This window comes from Panthera uncia (assembly GCF_023721935.1).
Source record: "Panthera uncia isolate 11264 chromosome A1 unlocalized genomic scaffold, Puncia_PCG_1.0 HiC_scaffold_17, whole genome shotgun sequence".
Lineage (NCBI taxonomy): Eukaryota > Metazoa > Chordata > Mammalia > Carnivora > Felidae > Panthera > Panthera uncia.
In genome coordinates this window covers 106,956,581-106,970,860 of record NW_026057577.1, presented here as the reverse complement: position 1 = coordinate 106,970,860, position 14,280 = coordinate 106,956,581, and the positions used below count along the sequence as shown (strand labels likewise).

Here is a 14,280-nt window from a genome sequence, read left to right as displayed (position 1 = left end):
CTCGAACTGAAGGACCATGAAATCATGACCTGAGCCAAAATCAGACGCCTAACCAACTGAGCCACCCAGGCGCCCCAATTCTTGGTGAAGTCTTGAAGTGAGGACAACAAGAAAGAGTTTGCAAAACAGAGAAGAGACATAGGAATCTGAGAATTGGTTTATAATATGGAATTTTTTTAAACAAATTTTAGGTTAAAAGATATAGAATGTTTCCACTTTTATAAAAAAAAAAGAAAAAGTTGCACATATATATTCAATATATGTACTCTCTATATAATGTACATTGAGAGAGAATAAGTTTGTATTACTGCAGAAAAGGTGACAGCAGTTACCCAGCAAATGTTAATTGTCAGTGCTTTCCTGGGAGTTCAGTATTGCAGAGGAAGAAAGGGGAACCTAGTAATTATTTTCTTACTACACCCCGTTTTGATTTTGTAAAAACTTAACAAACATATATTTATATATTAAATACGTAATCTCAAAAACATCAAAAGTGAAAAGATAAATATTACTATAGGGAAAAAAATCAAAGCAAAGGTCATGAATAATTCACTTGCAAAGAAAAAGGACAAATAGCTAAATAACAACAACAGAAGTCTAACTCTTAGAGTGATCAAATAGGTACAGATTAAAACAACAATGGAGGGGCGCCTGGGTGGCGCAGTCGGTTAAGCGTCCGACTTCAGCCAGGTCACGATCTCGCGGTCCGTGAGTTCGAGCCCCGCGTCAGGCTCTGGGCTGATGGCTCGGAGCCTGGAGCCTGTTTCCGATTCTGTGTCTCCCTCTCTCTCTGCCCCTCCCCCGTTCATGCTCTGTCTCTCTCTGTCCCAAAAATAAATTAAAAAAAAAGAAAAAAAAACGTTGAAAAAAAAAATTAAAAAAAAAAAAAAAACAACAACAATGGAATTCCTTTTGGGGTCTATCAAATTGTAAGAAGTGATATGAAATAAAGACCAAAAGGTCTGCAGTTCTTGCCCTAGAGAGAGGGTAATCGTGATGGGGATTATTAGCAGGAAACGGAGGGGGTCGGGGGGTGGCCGTACCCCTGATGGTGATGACAAGTCCGTCCTGTCCTGCTCCCTGGTGCTCTGAGAGAGCCATCTCCAGGACAAGCAGAGGTGACAGGGCAGAATCCCTGCTTCCTTTGGCTTCTACCTCCTCCCCATCATAGAGACCCAGCGTGGCGTCCACTGGCCCACTGCTGCCCACCAGGGACACTCTACTTTCATCAGACCTAAATCCCCCTTCTTCTGATAAAGAGTCCTGGATCCTGTGACAAAACCAGGAAAGATTGGGAAGGTGCTGGGTGCAGGCAGACCATTTCTTCCTTACTCCCAAAGGAATTGCTAGGTTCAGAAGGGAGTGCCCATTGTGGGGTCAAAGGTCATCTCTGTTCTGCCCCTGCCTCCAAGCAGCCCTGCAGGAAGGCTTTATTTGGGTGGGCTTTTGTGGGACTACAATGCCATACTAGGAAAAGCCATTAGCAATCAGCTGGTGCAATAGCCCAGTTTTATATAAGGGGAAATGGAACACAAGAGGGCTTAGGAGAAATTTAAACCACCCAACTGATGAGATCGAGCTATGCGTATGACCAAGGCCTCTTGACTCCAGGTCCAGTCCCCTTTCTGCTCAGATTCACCGGTTGCCGTATCTTTTTTTTTTTGTATACTGGATCTGTTCTTTAATCTCTGCACATCGAAATCTATGATCTCCCTGGCTATGGCTACAACTCCCGCTTGTTCAGTTTCAGAAGATATACATTCACGATGTAGAGAATATACGTGAGAGGAAAAAAATATTCTGATACAGCTCTCCTAGCATTAATAATAAACTGTAAATATCAACCCTAAGGAATGAAATTAAATCATTTTAAAGAGTAAAAAATTTTAAATAAAACAAAGGCCCCTGATGATATCACAATACACAAATGCAAAGCATGAGGAGTCGTCAGTGTGTTTGGCACAATGCTCTCATCTTTGCTTTACTCAGCACGTCCCCCTGACCGAGAGATCTGCTCACAGAGAGAAGGAAGGGGGGTAGAAGAAACTCCATGCCCTAACTCAACCGCTATCACAGAATTCATGTGAAGTAGTTACTTACCTGCCTAAAAATGAGTATTGGTGTTAAGCAGATTCTCTTTTTAAGTTCTCAGGTAAAGACTTGGGCGCCTGGGTGACTCAGTCCGTTAAGCGTCCGACTTTGGCTCAGGTCATGATCTCATGGTTCGGGGATTCAAGCCCCACATCAGGTTCTGTGCTGACAGCTCGGAGCCTGGAGCCTGCTTCAGATTCTGTGTCTCCCTTTCTGTTCCTCCCCACTCTCACTCTCTCTCTCTCTCAAAAATAAATAAATGTTAAAAAAAAATTAAATGCTCAAGGAAAGACTATGAAATGGTGGTTAAAGGTAGAACTAGGCAAACTTTTTTGGTAAATAGCTAGATAGTAAATATCTTGGGCTTTGTAAGACATATAGTCAGTTTGCAATGACTCTGCCCTTGTAACTTCGAAAGCAGCCACAGACAATGTGTAAACAAATGAGCGTGACTGTGTTCTGATAAAACTTTATTTATAAAAACAGGAAGTGGGTGGAGAGGGTGGGATCTGGCCCAACGGGCTGCAGTTTGCCAAGCCCTGGTTAAGAGTGTGGGCTTGGGAGTTGGACTTGAACTGGAATCCTAATTCTGCTGCTTCTTCATTTGTGAGACCTTGCTCAAATGGCATAATTATTTGAGCCTCATGTGTAGAATGAGGATAATAATTGTGCCTGGTCATAGAATAGCTACTCAGTGGAACACCACTTCTCTCAGGCATGCTGTAGGAGCTCAGTAAGCGGGACCTAAATAGGTAGGACACCACCCGCTCTGCTGGAAGAGGCCTGGGTTCCCATTCTAATTTGACTGCCCCAGCCATTTATCCTTCGTCAGAACCGTCACTTAACATGTCCAAAATACTGTTTCCTCCCCCTGTGAAATGGGAAAGAAACCCCTTTATCACCTGGACTTTTATGTATATTTTCTTACTTAACTCTCAAAACAGCCCTTGTAATTGTTACTGTCCCCATTTTATAGAAAAGGAAGACTGAGTCACAGAGAGGTGAAGGGCCATTCAGGTAGTAAGTTGTAGATATTTCTTTCCACTCAGCCATCTTGCCCCCTCAGAAAACGAGAAGAAGGCTTCATAAAGCGTTCCAGTCCACACAGCTGTGAACTCCTGTGTCACCCAGCTGGTACCTCAATCTCCTCCCTACATCCCTGCCCAGCCTCTGCCTCCACACCACCAGAAGGGGGGAGTTCAGTAGTGCCCTGAACAACGCATTTCCTCCTTGGTCAGCACTGACTGTGGTGAGGTCATGGGTTGAATGAATCTTCACTCCTGTCGCTTCTATCAAGAGTCCATGGGCTCTCCCTGAGGACCCCCCAAACCGTTATCACCCTTTTTCTCCTGGACGCTCAATCAAGATGTGATGACAACTTTTACATCCCCTTACTTCCCAGACCTGTTCTTGCAGTCCAGGGGACATGGCATGGAGGCCCCTGGCCTTCCTGATGCCCCACCCGGGGCCTGCTCTGGTATGTCTATACCCTCGGAAGACTGTGGCGCCCAGAACAGCGTTCCTGCCCAGCGGGCTGAGATGTCACGAAGGTGAGTCAGCTCATTCCCGTGATAACATCTGCACAGCCAGCCTGGGAGGCAGGTGTTTCTTACACCAGAGGGGTGGGTTTGGGACACAGAGGAGCCTCTTCGGTCCTTGCTGAGCCTTCCCCTGGGGCGGAGAGTAGGGGTGGGGAAAAGGAAGACCCCCTTTCCAAGAACAACTTTTAAGAAAGGAGTGTATCAGTGTGACTCTTACAGAAACTGAGTCTTCGGGAACCTGCACGAACAGCTGAGGCAGGAAGGACTGGCTCTGGAGGGGGCAAGGCCATAGTGGAGACAGGCTGTGTGATTTCTGAGGCTGTGAGGTTGAGGGGGGCCTCATGACGCCAGGGTGATGGTTCAGAAGACACCCGTCCTACTGGCTGCTGGACGAGGCCACTGAGCTGGAGCCAGAATACCTGGATTCTATTCCCAACCCCTTTGAAAAATTCCTATGACGTTACACTGAGCACATCTTCTCTCTGGGCCTTGGTTTCCCCTGTGCAGATGACTGCATGGGGCTCCCTCAGCCTCTCCAGGAGACAGTGTGGCATAATGGGGGGAGGTGAGAGCTCTCAGCGTGAGTCCGCATCTGCCTCCCCTAGCTGCTTGACTGTAGGCAAGTCACTTCACCCTGAACCTTGGTTTCGTCATCTATAAAACCGGATAATGGCAAAGGGCCCCATGTGCCTGGTCCTACTCAGTGATCAATAAATGGTGTTCGCTGTGGAGTTTATCTGGGGCCCATCCCCCTCCGTATTCTGAGATTCTACCGGTAGGTGTGGGGGAAATGGGGCACATGAAAATGCTGAATGACCCCCGAGTCCAATGTTGAGGGACACTGGGGCTTTGGCCACCCCTACACATGTCCTGAACATTCCTTCTTTCAGGCCTTTGCCTCCCCTGCTTCCTCCCCATTCCAGAACACCCTTTCCGCTCCCATTCTGCTCTGCCCTCCCTCCAGGGCTCTGCTCAAGGGCCATCTCCCTGCAGAAACCTTCCACGGCCTCTTCCTCCTCTGACACCATACAGCTTCTCTTCGTAAAACCCATGCTTGGCAGCCTTATATTTTTGCATTACCTGATGGGTAATGTGGAGCTGCAGCAGTGGCAGGGGAGGGGGGGAGGGGGTGGGGTCCGACTCTCCCTGAGGCACAGTACCCTAGCACCCATGACACATTTAGGGGCCACAAAAATGTTCTCACGCTTCCTTTTAAAAATCAAGATTAGAAAACAAAACAAAAATTATAATAATGAACATATTAACAGTGAATCCAACCTGAATAATATTCATCTTTATACCAACACGGAGGTATTTTAAAAATACTTTTTGGTGGCGCTTCCTCCACGAAAGGCGCAGGAGGGCAGAGGTACCCAGAGCAGCCCCGGCTGCCAGGCTGTGCAGGCCTCGCTGGGCACCCAGGTCCGGCACAGGTCTCTGCCCGGAAACGTTGGACTGTGAGTTCGGGGGTAGGGGTGAGGTCAGTGCTGCCCACCACCATATCCCTGGTACCTAGCACATGGTAGGTGCTTGATACAATATGTACGGTGGAGGGATGGCAGTGAGAAGGTGTGTGTGTGTGTGTGTGTGTGTGTGTGTGTGTGTGCACGTGCCTGTAACACTCAAGTAAGGGTCTTTCCTGCATACCTCTGCACAATGTGCCTTAGCAGAATCAAACCCAGGCGCTTAGAATCACAGACTCATAGGAAGTGGGAATTTAAAGGGATAATTGATCCATTCCACAAATATTTCTTAAGCACCCACGATGTACAGGCGCTGTGCACAGGACCTTGGAGGACACTACCAGGGGGCCTTACAGAGGCTACTCAGAGCGACTTCCGGGGCTCTAAGAACATCTGAATGTGTAAGTAAAATTTGGAATCCTCACATGTAAAATGTCCTTCCTAGACAGATCTTCTGACATCAGACTGCCAAAAGGCCAGTGTCTCCAAAATAGGAAGAACCACTGTTCAAGCCCAGGATCCAAAAGGCTTTTCACAGTTGGAGGTATCAAGGGCCAAGACAAGGAAATGACTGGTTCAAGGTCACACAACTAGTCAAGGACAGAGGTGGGCCGCTCCCAACCTTGACATCTCCAGAAGACCCTTTCAGCTATTGGCAAGGGGTGGCTGGAGAAGGGGAGCAATGGAGCTGATTCTATGGGTCTCTGAATTCAAGGACCTCCTCTACTGAAGCTCCAAGCCCCCAGCATACACTCGTGCACACACACACACACACACACTCCCAGCTGTCTTTCACAACATCCCCCAGGTTCACCCATCGGAGGCCTGGTGTTGGGCCTGCCTCAAGTCAAATGCAGATAACCTCTCCCAGGGATGTATAAACATCCAGTGGGTGTCCAGGGCAGAAGAATGTGGAAATGGGTTCTTTTCCCTCTGAGCACTGGACATCTTCTGCCAGACTGTGTCGAAGTTACCGTGACCTCTCAGATGTGGGCCTGAGGTTCTTTGATTCCCCATGTCTTGTGGCCCCAGATGTTTTCTCACTGTAAGATGCCATTCTCAGCCTCAACAAAGAAGGTTTCCCAAGGCTGGGATCCCACACTCTCTGCACATGCCTTTATCGGAGCCCCACACTTCCCATGGCTTGCAGCCCATAAGCTAGGCGCTGCCAGCTGTGGGCTCGCCCTTCCTTCTAAAGGGTGTTAATGGTGGTACCTACGGGAGATTTTATGTGGAGACAACTGGTTTGAATTTAGGGGGAGGACACAGGGGAGCTAATTAGAAAGCCTAGTTGTGGTAAATAGATATTTGTTTTATCCCACTTTTTAGAGAACTAAATCTTAGAAAAACACAACCGACCTTGAAATTAAGCAACACCTTTTTTCCCTCAGCTAAAATTTGTTACCAGGTTTTCAAAAAAAGCAACTCTCCAAAAATTTGATCAAAAGAATCAAGCAGTGGGGCGCCTGGGTGGCGCAGTCGGTTAAGCGTCCGACTTCAGCCAGGTCGCGATCTCGCGGTCCGTGAGTTCGAGCCCCGCGTCGGGCTCTGGGCTGATGGCTCAGAGCCTGGAGCCTGCTTCTGATTCTGTGTCTCCCTCTCTCTCTGACCCTCCCCCGTTCATGCTCTGTCTCTCTCTGTCCCAAAAATAAATAAAAAACGTTGAAAAAAAATTAAAAAAAAAAAAAAAAAAGAATCAAGCAGAAATGGGCTGAAGCTCTGTCCAAACCGAGGGACCAGAAAGTGTGGTGGGCGACCCTCCCGGCAACTCCAGGGGCTGTGGGTTTAGTCTCAGCTCCTGGGAGAAGGAGGGGAGGCAGGTACAGGGATGTTGGGGAGAGTTTTGTAGAACCATGCCTGCGCTCTGCCCAGCATTCCTAATAAAGCATTGCAAGCTGTTGCCAACGTTTGGAAAGAGAAAAAAAATGAGCCCACCCCATTTTTATTTAAGTCTTCTGGTTGCTATTTGCCAATTCTACTTCATCTAGGAGAAGGACAGAGATGATTTCTGGATGTGTTTGAAGTGGCCTGGAATCCATTTTTTAGAAATAGAGACTATGTCATTGAATTACATGATACCCCTTGTATGGCCAGCATGCATGTGCACACACACACACACACACACACACACACACACACACAGTCAGCGCTGCTCAAATGACACCCTCCTCACACAGCCTTCTCCTTGGCCCTCCACCCAGACTCTCCTTCTGTTTCCTCAGGACGTGCAGAGAACTTGGCAGGCCCCTCTCTTCCAGAACTTCCTATGTTCAGCCTCACACTAGAATTACTCTTGCAAACGAAAATCTCTTCCAGTTGTCAAGAGAGAATTCAAAGGTTCCCTCACACTAACAACCAAGAATAACAGAATCAAGTTTCTATGAGTCAGAGACACCAATAGAATCTCCTCCCAGGACAGTTGTGAGAACGAAGGGCCTGTAGATTGGCCCCGCACATAGTGGGCACTATAAAATCCATAATGGCGGGAAAGGAAATGCTTGAGGCTGTCACTCCAGCCAATGCATCTTCCCCAGAATAAATCTGAGACTGTAACATATTGGAATATGTACAGTACATAACATATTGTATCTGGGTGACCAATGACATGCCTTTTGCCAACCAACCAAGCAACTCCATAGAAAATGGGACCATAGAAAATGGGAATTAAAAGGATCATTTATTCATTTTTAAATTCAACTCATAGTTAGTAGTTATGTTATTAATCTTATGGTTGGGTCCCAAATCCTAAACCTGTATAGTCATTGACTCATGAATACTTCTTTTTTTTTTCCAATATATGAATTTATTGTCAAATTGGTTTCCATACAACACCCAATGCTCATCCCAAAAGGTGCCCTCCTCAATACCCATCACCCACCCTCCCCTCCCTCCCACCCCCCATCAACCCTCAGTTTGTTCTCAGTTTTCAAGAGTCTCTTATGCTTTGGCTCTCTCCCACTCTAACCTCTTTTTTTTTTTTTCCTTCCCCTCCTCCATGGTCTTCTGTTAAGTTTCTCAGGATCCACATAGGAGTGAAAACATATGGTATCTATCTTTCTCTGTATGGCTTATTTCACTTAGCATCACACTCTCCAGTTCCATCCACGTTGCTACAAAGGGCCATATTTCGTTCTTTCTCATTGCCATGTAGTACTCCATTGTGTATATAAACTACAATTTCTTTATCCATTCATCAGTTGATGGACATTTAGGCTCTTTCCATAATTTGGCTATTGTTGAGAGTGCTGCTATAAACATTGGGGTACAAGTGCCCCTATGCATCAGTACTCCTGTATCCCTTGGGTAAATTCCTAGCAGTGCTATTGCTGGGTCATAGGGTAGGTCTATTTTTAATTTTCTGAGGAACCTCCACACTGCTTTCCAGAGTTACTCATGAATACTTCTGGCGATGGGCCTCCACCACTGACATGGTGTGGAGTCAGAAAGTGCATTCTGGTGTTAGGCTGAAATCTGCATTCCTAAAACATTCATCCACTGGTGACCCACTTCGTTCCTTCAGGAATTGTCAAATCTTCTGCTCCTCTTCCCTGGTGGGCCTTTAAGTCAAGTGAAAACAGCTCTCTCCTGGCCATCTCCACCCTAGCCTCCACCCTGAGGGCTAAAGTGAAACTTCTGGAAAAGACAAGAAAATTCCCGTGTTGTTATAGTTCATATGAACTCTCAGGATGTGTGTGCATCTTATATTTTTATCTGCCAGAAACAGCCCAAGCTATCCCCAAATCCTGAGTCCACAAGCTTCAGTGGCATGTCTGGGCTCCAGTGACACATCCCCCAATGGATGTGGGAAGCCAGAGTCATCAAGTTTGTGTCACCTCCCTATCGACTTGTTCCCTCAAGGCCATGTCCAGATGAGAAAAATCCCCATTTCAGACAAGGGAGAAGGAAAGAATCTAAATGGCATCAGGAGAACTGGGTCCCCACACAAACTGTCACCTCTCTTGGACTCAACTTCCCCATTTGTGTAATGGACCGAGTGATCCCTGAAGGCCTTTCTGGAAGTAAAGTTCGGTCAAAGGAAAGGGATGTGCTACCTCCGAGAAGAGGTGCCTGGTGCTGCTGTCCTGGGCTTCCCATGGCAGCTACATTCTCCATCTGCCAAGTTCTCCTATGCCAGGGAACTGCACCTGCTGCCTGGCAGGTATTCCCCTGCCCTTCACAAGGCTGACTTCTCTCATCCATCAGGCCTCTTCTTAAACGTCACCTTCCCTGAAGGCTTTTCCCGGTCACCTCCAAACAAGCTGGTCTCCCCTCCACCCTCTTCCTCTCCTCCCAGCACTGGTCACCGGTCACCATCACAAATTACTATTCCATTGTGTTTGTCTGTAACGTCAGTCTCTTGGTAACGTCAGCTCCATGAGAACAGAAACCCTGTCTGTTGTGTTTACTGCTGCATCCCTAGTACCCAGCACAGGGCCTGGCATGCAGTAGGGATATCAGTGCATGCTGAATACACAAACAAGTGGGCAAATCAATAAATGGGCCTGGCTGGTGGTGCCCTGTGGACTATTCCCCTCCCATGAACCTCTTCCTGCCCCCCTTCCCTCTTTCTCTGCCTCTCTTCCTTCTTCCTTCCTGCTGTTCCTGCCCTTCTTTTGCCCGCATCTGTCTTTTTTTTTTTTAAGTTTATTTATTTATTTTGAAAGAGAGTGAGCAAGCTGGAGAGGGGCAGAGAGAGGGAGAGAGAGAGAGAATCCCAAGCAGGCTCCACATTGCCAGCGCAGAGCCCTACGTGGGGCTTGAACCCACAAACCGTGAGATCATGACCTAAGCCAAAGTCAGGTCCTTAACCGAAAGAGCCAGCCAGGTGCCCCTAATACACACTTTTTAAAATGAAATGTGGGGGCGCCTGGGTGGCTCAGTCAGTTAAGCGTCCGACTTCGGCTCAGGTCATGATCTCGCAGTCCGTGAGTTCGAGCCCCGTGTCAGGCTCTGTGCTGACAGCTCAGAGCCTGGAGCCTGTTTCAGATTCTGTGTCTCCCTCTCTCTGACCCTCCCCCGTTCATGCTCTGTCTCTCTCTGTCTCAAAAATAAATAAACATTAAAAAAAATTAAAAAATAATAATAAAATGAAATGTGTATTGTTTTTTTGTGTGTGTGTTTATTGCGATAAAATATAGATAACATAACGTTTACCATTTCTAAGTGTAGGATTCAGTGACATTAAGTACGTTTACAGTGTTGTGCAACCATCACCACCATCCATCTGCACAACTTTTCCTCTGTCACTCCAACAGAAACTCTGCCCATTGATCACAATCTCCCCATGTCCCCCTCCTCCAGCCCCTGACAACCACATCCCACTTTTGGTCTCTATGAGTTCGCCTATTCTAGATACCTCATTCTAGTGGCATCATACAACGTTTATCCATTTGTGTCTGGTTTATTTCACTTAGAAAGTGTTTTCAAGGGTGACCCCAATTGTAGCAGGTGTCAGAATTTCGTCCCTTCTTACCATTCATTCCACTCATACCACATGCTGTGTAACCATTCACCTGTTGATGGACACTTGCATTGTTTCCACGCTTTGGCCATTGCATAATACTGCTATGAACATTGGTGTACAAGGATCTGTTTCAGTCCCTGTTTGTAATTATTTTGGGTATATACCTAGGAGTGGAATTGCTGGTAACATCGTAATTCTACATTTAACTTTCTAGAATTGCCAGTTTCCCACAGGGCCTGCACCATTTTACATCTTCACCATCAGGTGCACAGAAGTTACAATCTATCCATCTCCTCACCAACATTTGTTATTTTGGGGGTTGTTTTGCTGTGTTCTTTAATAAGAGTCAAGTGGAATCTCATTGTGGTTTTGATTTGTGTTTCCCTGATGACTAATGATGTCGAGCATCTTTGCACGTGCTTGTTGGCCATTTGTACATCATTTTTGGAGAAGTGCCTGAATAGGTCTTTTGCCCATTTCTTAATTGAGTTGTGTGTGTGTGTGTGTGTGTGTGTGTGTGTGTGTTCTTAATTTGTAGGAGTCCTTTATAAATTCTAGATATTAATTCCTTATCAGATACATGATTTACAAATATTTTCTCCCATCCTATGGGTTTTCTTTCCATCTCTTCATAGTGTACTTTGATGCACAAAAGGTTTTAATTTTGATTAAGTCCAATTTTCATTTTGGTGTATGACCTGTACTTTTGGTGTAGTGTTTAAGAAATCATTGCCATATACAAGGTCATAGAGATGACCTTATATTTTCTTCTTATATTTTCTTCTAAGAGTTTTGTAGTTTTAGCTGTTAAGTGTAAATGTTTGATCCATTTCGAGTTAACTTTTGTACATGGTGTAAAGTCAGGTCCAACTTCATTCTTTTGCATGTGGTTTTCTGGGTTTCCCAGCACCATTTGTTGAAGAGACTGTCCTTTGCCCATTGGATGGTCTTGGTACCCTTGTCAAAAATCAGTCAGCCATATACATGAGGATTTATTTCTGGGATCTAAATTCTCTTCCCTTGGTTTATATGTCTGTCTTTATGCCAGTACCACAACTGTTTTGATCACTATGGTTTTGTAGTACATTCAAAATCAGGAACTGTGAGACCTCCAACTTCGTCCTTCTTTTTCAAGATTGCTTTTGGCTATTTGGGGTCCTTTGCAATTAGTTATGAATTTTAGGCTGGGCTTTTCTATTTCTACAAAAAATCCTATTGGGATTTTGTTAGAGATCGCACTGCATCTGTATGTGTGTGTGTGTGCATTTTTAAGTTATGTGATTGTTACTGTTTCTTTGTTTTATCTCTTTTTACCCTATTTTCTAGATCCAACCATGTCGCTGGGTGAACATTTAGTCTGTCATAACTAACTTCTGCCGAACTCTGTGATTACCCATCCTCTGCCCACGGAGGGACTCAGGCTCCTTCCCATTCTGCACGACCACAACGAAGCTGCATCACACCCTCGGGCAGGCCCCCTGTGGGTGAGAATCCCTGTGACGTGTCCCCAGTGCCGTTATCTGCACAGTAATTGTGATCTGCCAATAGTTAGGGACCCTTCGGTAGGTGCCAGGTGCTGTGTGAGCACTTTATATGGATTCTCTCATTCTGTGATTACAATGACAACTCCATGAAACATGTACTAATATTGTCATTTTACACGTGGGAGAACTACGGCTCAGAGAATCACAGTGAGGACATATTAGATGGAGCCAGATTTTGAAAGCAGGGCAGCCTGGCTGTGGCACCTGTATGCCCCACCATTACATTGCAGGGCCTGTCCCCACCAGGGGACATTGGGGCCCAATTTACAACTCATTTAGCTCCCCCATGTGCTGACTGCATGCCAAGTGCCCAGTGAACACCTGGGCTTGGGGGACTCAGAACCCAAAGAGAGAAAGGGACCACTGAACATCACCATCAACAGCTGGGGGGGAACACAGGCCTGGAACTCGGTGACTTGACCCCTGCTCATTAGGATACTCCACACCAGGGGTCAGGAAAAGGGTCACAGTGTGCACATCTCCCACAGCGAAAGGCCCTTCTGGCAGCCCATAAATCCGGCTGGACCCCGCTTATCCTGTTTACTGGATTAGTGGACTGGGCGTCTCTGTATAAATCATCCAGGGTGATTTACTGGGAGGCCCTGGAAGGTCCAGGACCCTGGGGAGGGGCAGATAAGTGCTGCCTGAGCCCACTGGCCTATCTCCCAGTCCCGGTGAGGGCTGATGACAGGGACCCACTGCTCTACCGCCCCCACCAGGGTGAGTCCCTCCGCATCCATGTGTCAATCTGCCCCTTTTCTTGCAGGCTCCTGGCAGAGTTGAAAGGTTCCAAAGGCAAAGGCACTGGTACTTTTGGGAACGGTCTCCGTCAGAGAATGTAAAGAAGGATGAAGTACAACAGGCAATTTGTGAAAGAACAAAGAAGCGAAACCGTGAGGGAACGGAGGTTGCCATCTTTTTTACATAAAATGAATAGCTAACTTTCCTGGACTGTTTACCCTGTGCCAGACACCCATTCACCTTCTCTTACATCATTTTACCTCACAATAAATGTACGAGTCCATTTTACAGATGAGGCCACTGACGCACAGAGAAGTTAACTGACTTGGCCAGGGCCAAGGTCACACAACATGAGTCCCAGTAAGGAAGATATGATTCAAGGCAGGCAGTCTGCCGCCAGAGCTGCGAACCTCACTTCACCATTGCCCCCTCCGTTCATTCAGCGGAGACACGGATATGGGTTAGGGTTTGACCAAGCAGTAAGTGGAGCAGAATTCAAGAGATGGGCTTTGCAGGTGGCAAGGCCAGGATTTAGGTCTCGGTTCTGCCACTTACTAGCTTATGACACGGACCAGTCACTTAACTCTCTGCGCTTCAGCTTCCTTGTCTATAAAATGGGGGTAGTGATAGCACCTCCCTCATAAGAGGGCAGGTCCCCTTCTGTGTATTTTGAGTAATATTTTTTTTTATTTTTTAATATATGAAATTTACTGTCAAATTGGTTTCCATACAACACCCAGTGTTGAGTAATATTTTAAAAATATGCTTGGCATGGGACGGCTGGCTGGCTCAGTTAGTAGAGCATCTGACTCTTGATTCCAGGGTCGTGGGTTCAAGCCTCACGTTGGGTGTGGAGCCTACTTAATATATACATGCTTGGTACAATGCTAAGCATGTAGTGAAGCAGTCAATAACTGCTAGGCTATTACTATTGTTGTTTGTTTATGTTCACCATGATCTTAAGAAGCTCATGAGCCGATGGCGGAGACCCAAACTTACACAAGGAACTTCAGAGAGGTTGGAGCATAATACAGAATGAAGGTCCAAACCAGAAGGGGTAGTTAATTCTAAGAGGAAGGACCAGAAACCTCATGGAGAAGGTGGCTAAACCTGAGCTGTGAAACACAAGCAAGACTTCCTAAAACTCTGAAGGTGAGGAAACACTGAGAGAGCTTCCTTAGCAAAAGTACATGATGAGTGATGGAGGACATGCAATCACCTGCCATCCCATGCTCTGAACATTTCTCCCCTTTGGCTATGATCTCCATATCAGTTGAGATGGTGTATAAGTCTTCATCAAGTCTTCTCCATGCCTCCCGATAACAAATCACAACAGATTTCCAGTACATGATGGATGGATGGATGGATGGATGGTGGATGGATGGATGGCAGATGGATGATGGATAGATGGATGGATGATGGATAGATGGATGGAT

General features: G+C 46.4%; 1 long non-coding RNA gene across 1 annotated transcript in view; it reads left to right on the top strand.

Moving 5' to 3' along the window:
- The window catches only part of LOC125934513 (uncharacterized), a 32,541-nt gene extending 19,409 nt beyond the window's left edge, over positions 1 to 13,132 (top strand). The window contains exons 3-6 of the long non-coding RNA XR_007461440.1: positions 3,494 to 3,641; positions 5,390 to 5,496; positions 11,886 to 12,043; positions 12,870 to 13,132. This is a non-coding gene — a long non-coding RNA (uncharacterized LOC125934513). The remainder of the gene's footprint in view (positions 1 to 3,493; positions 3,642 to 5,389; positions 5,497 to 11,885; positions 12,044 to 12,869) is intronic.
- Positions 13,133 to 14,280: the final 1,148 nt, after the last annotated feature.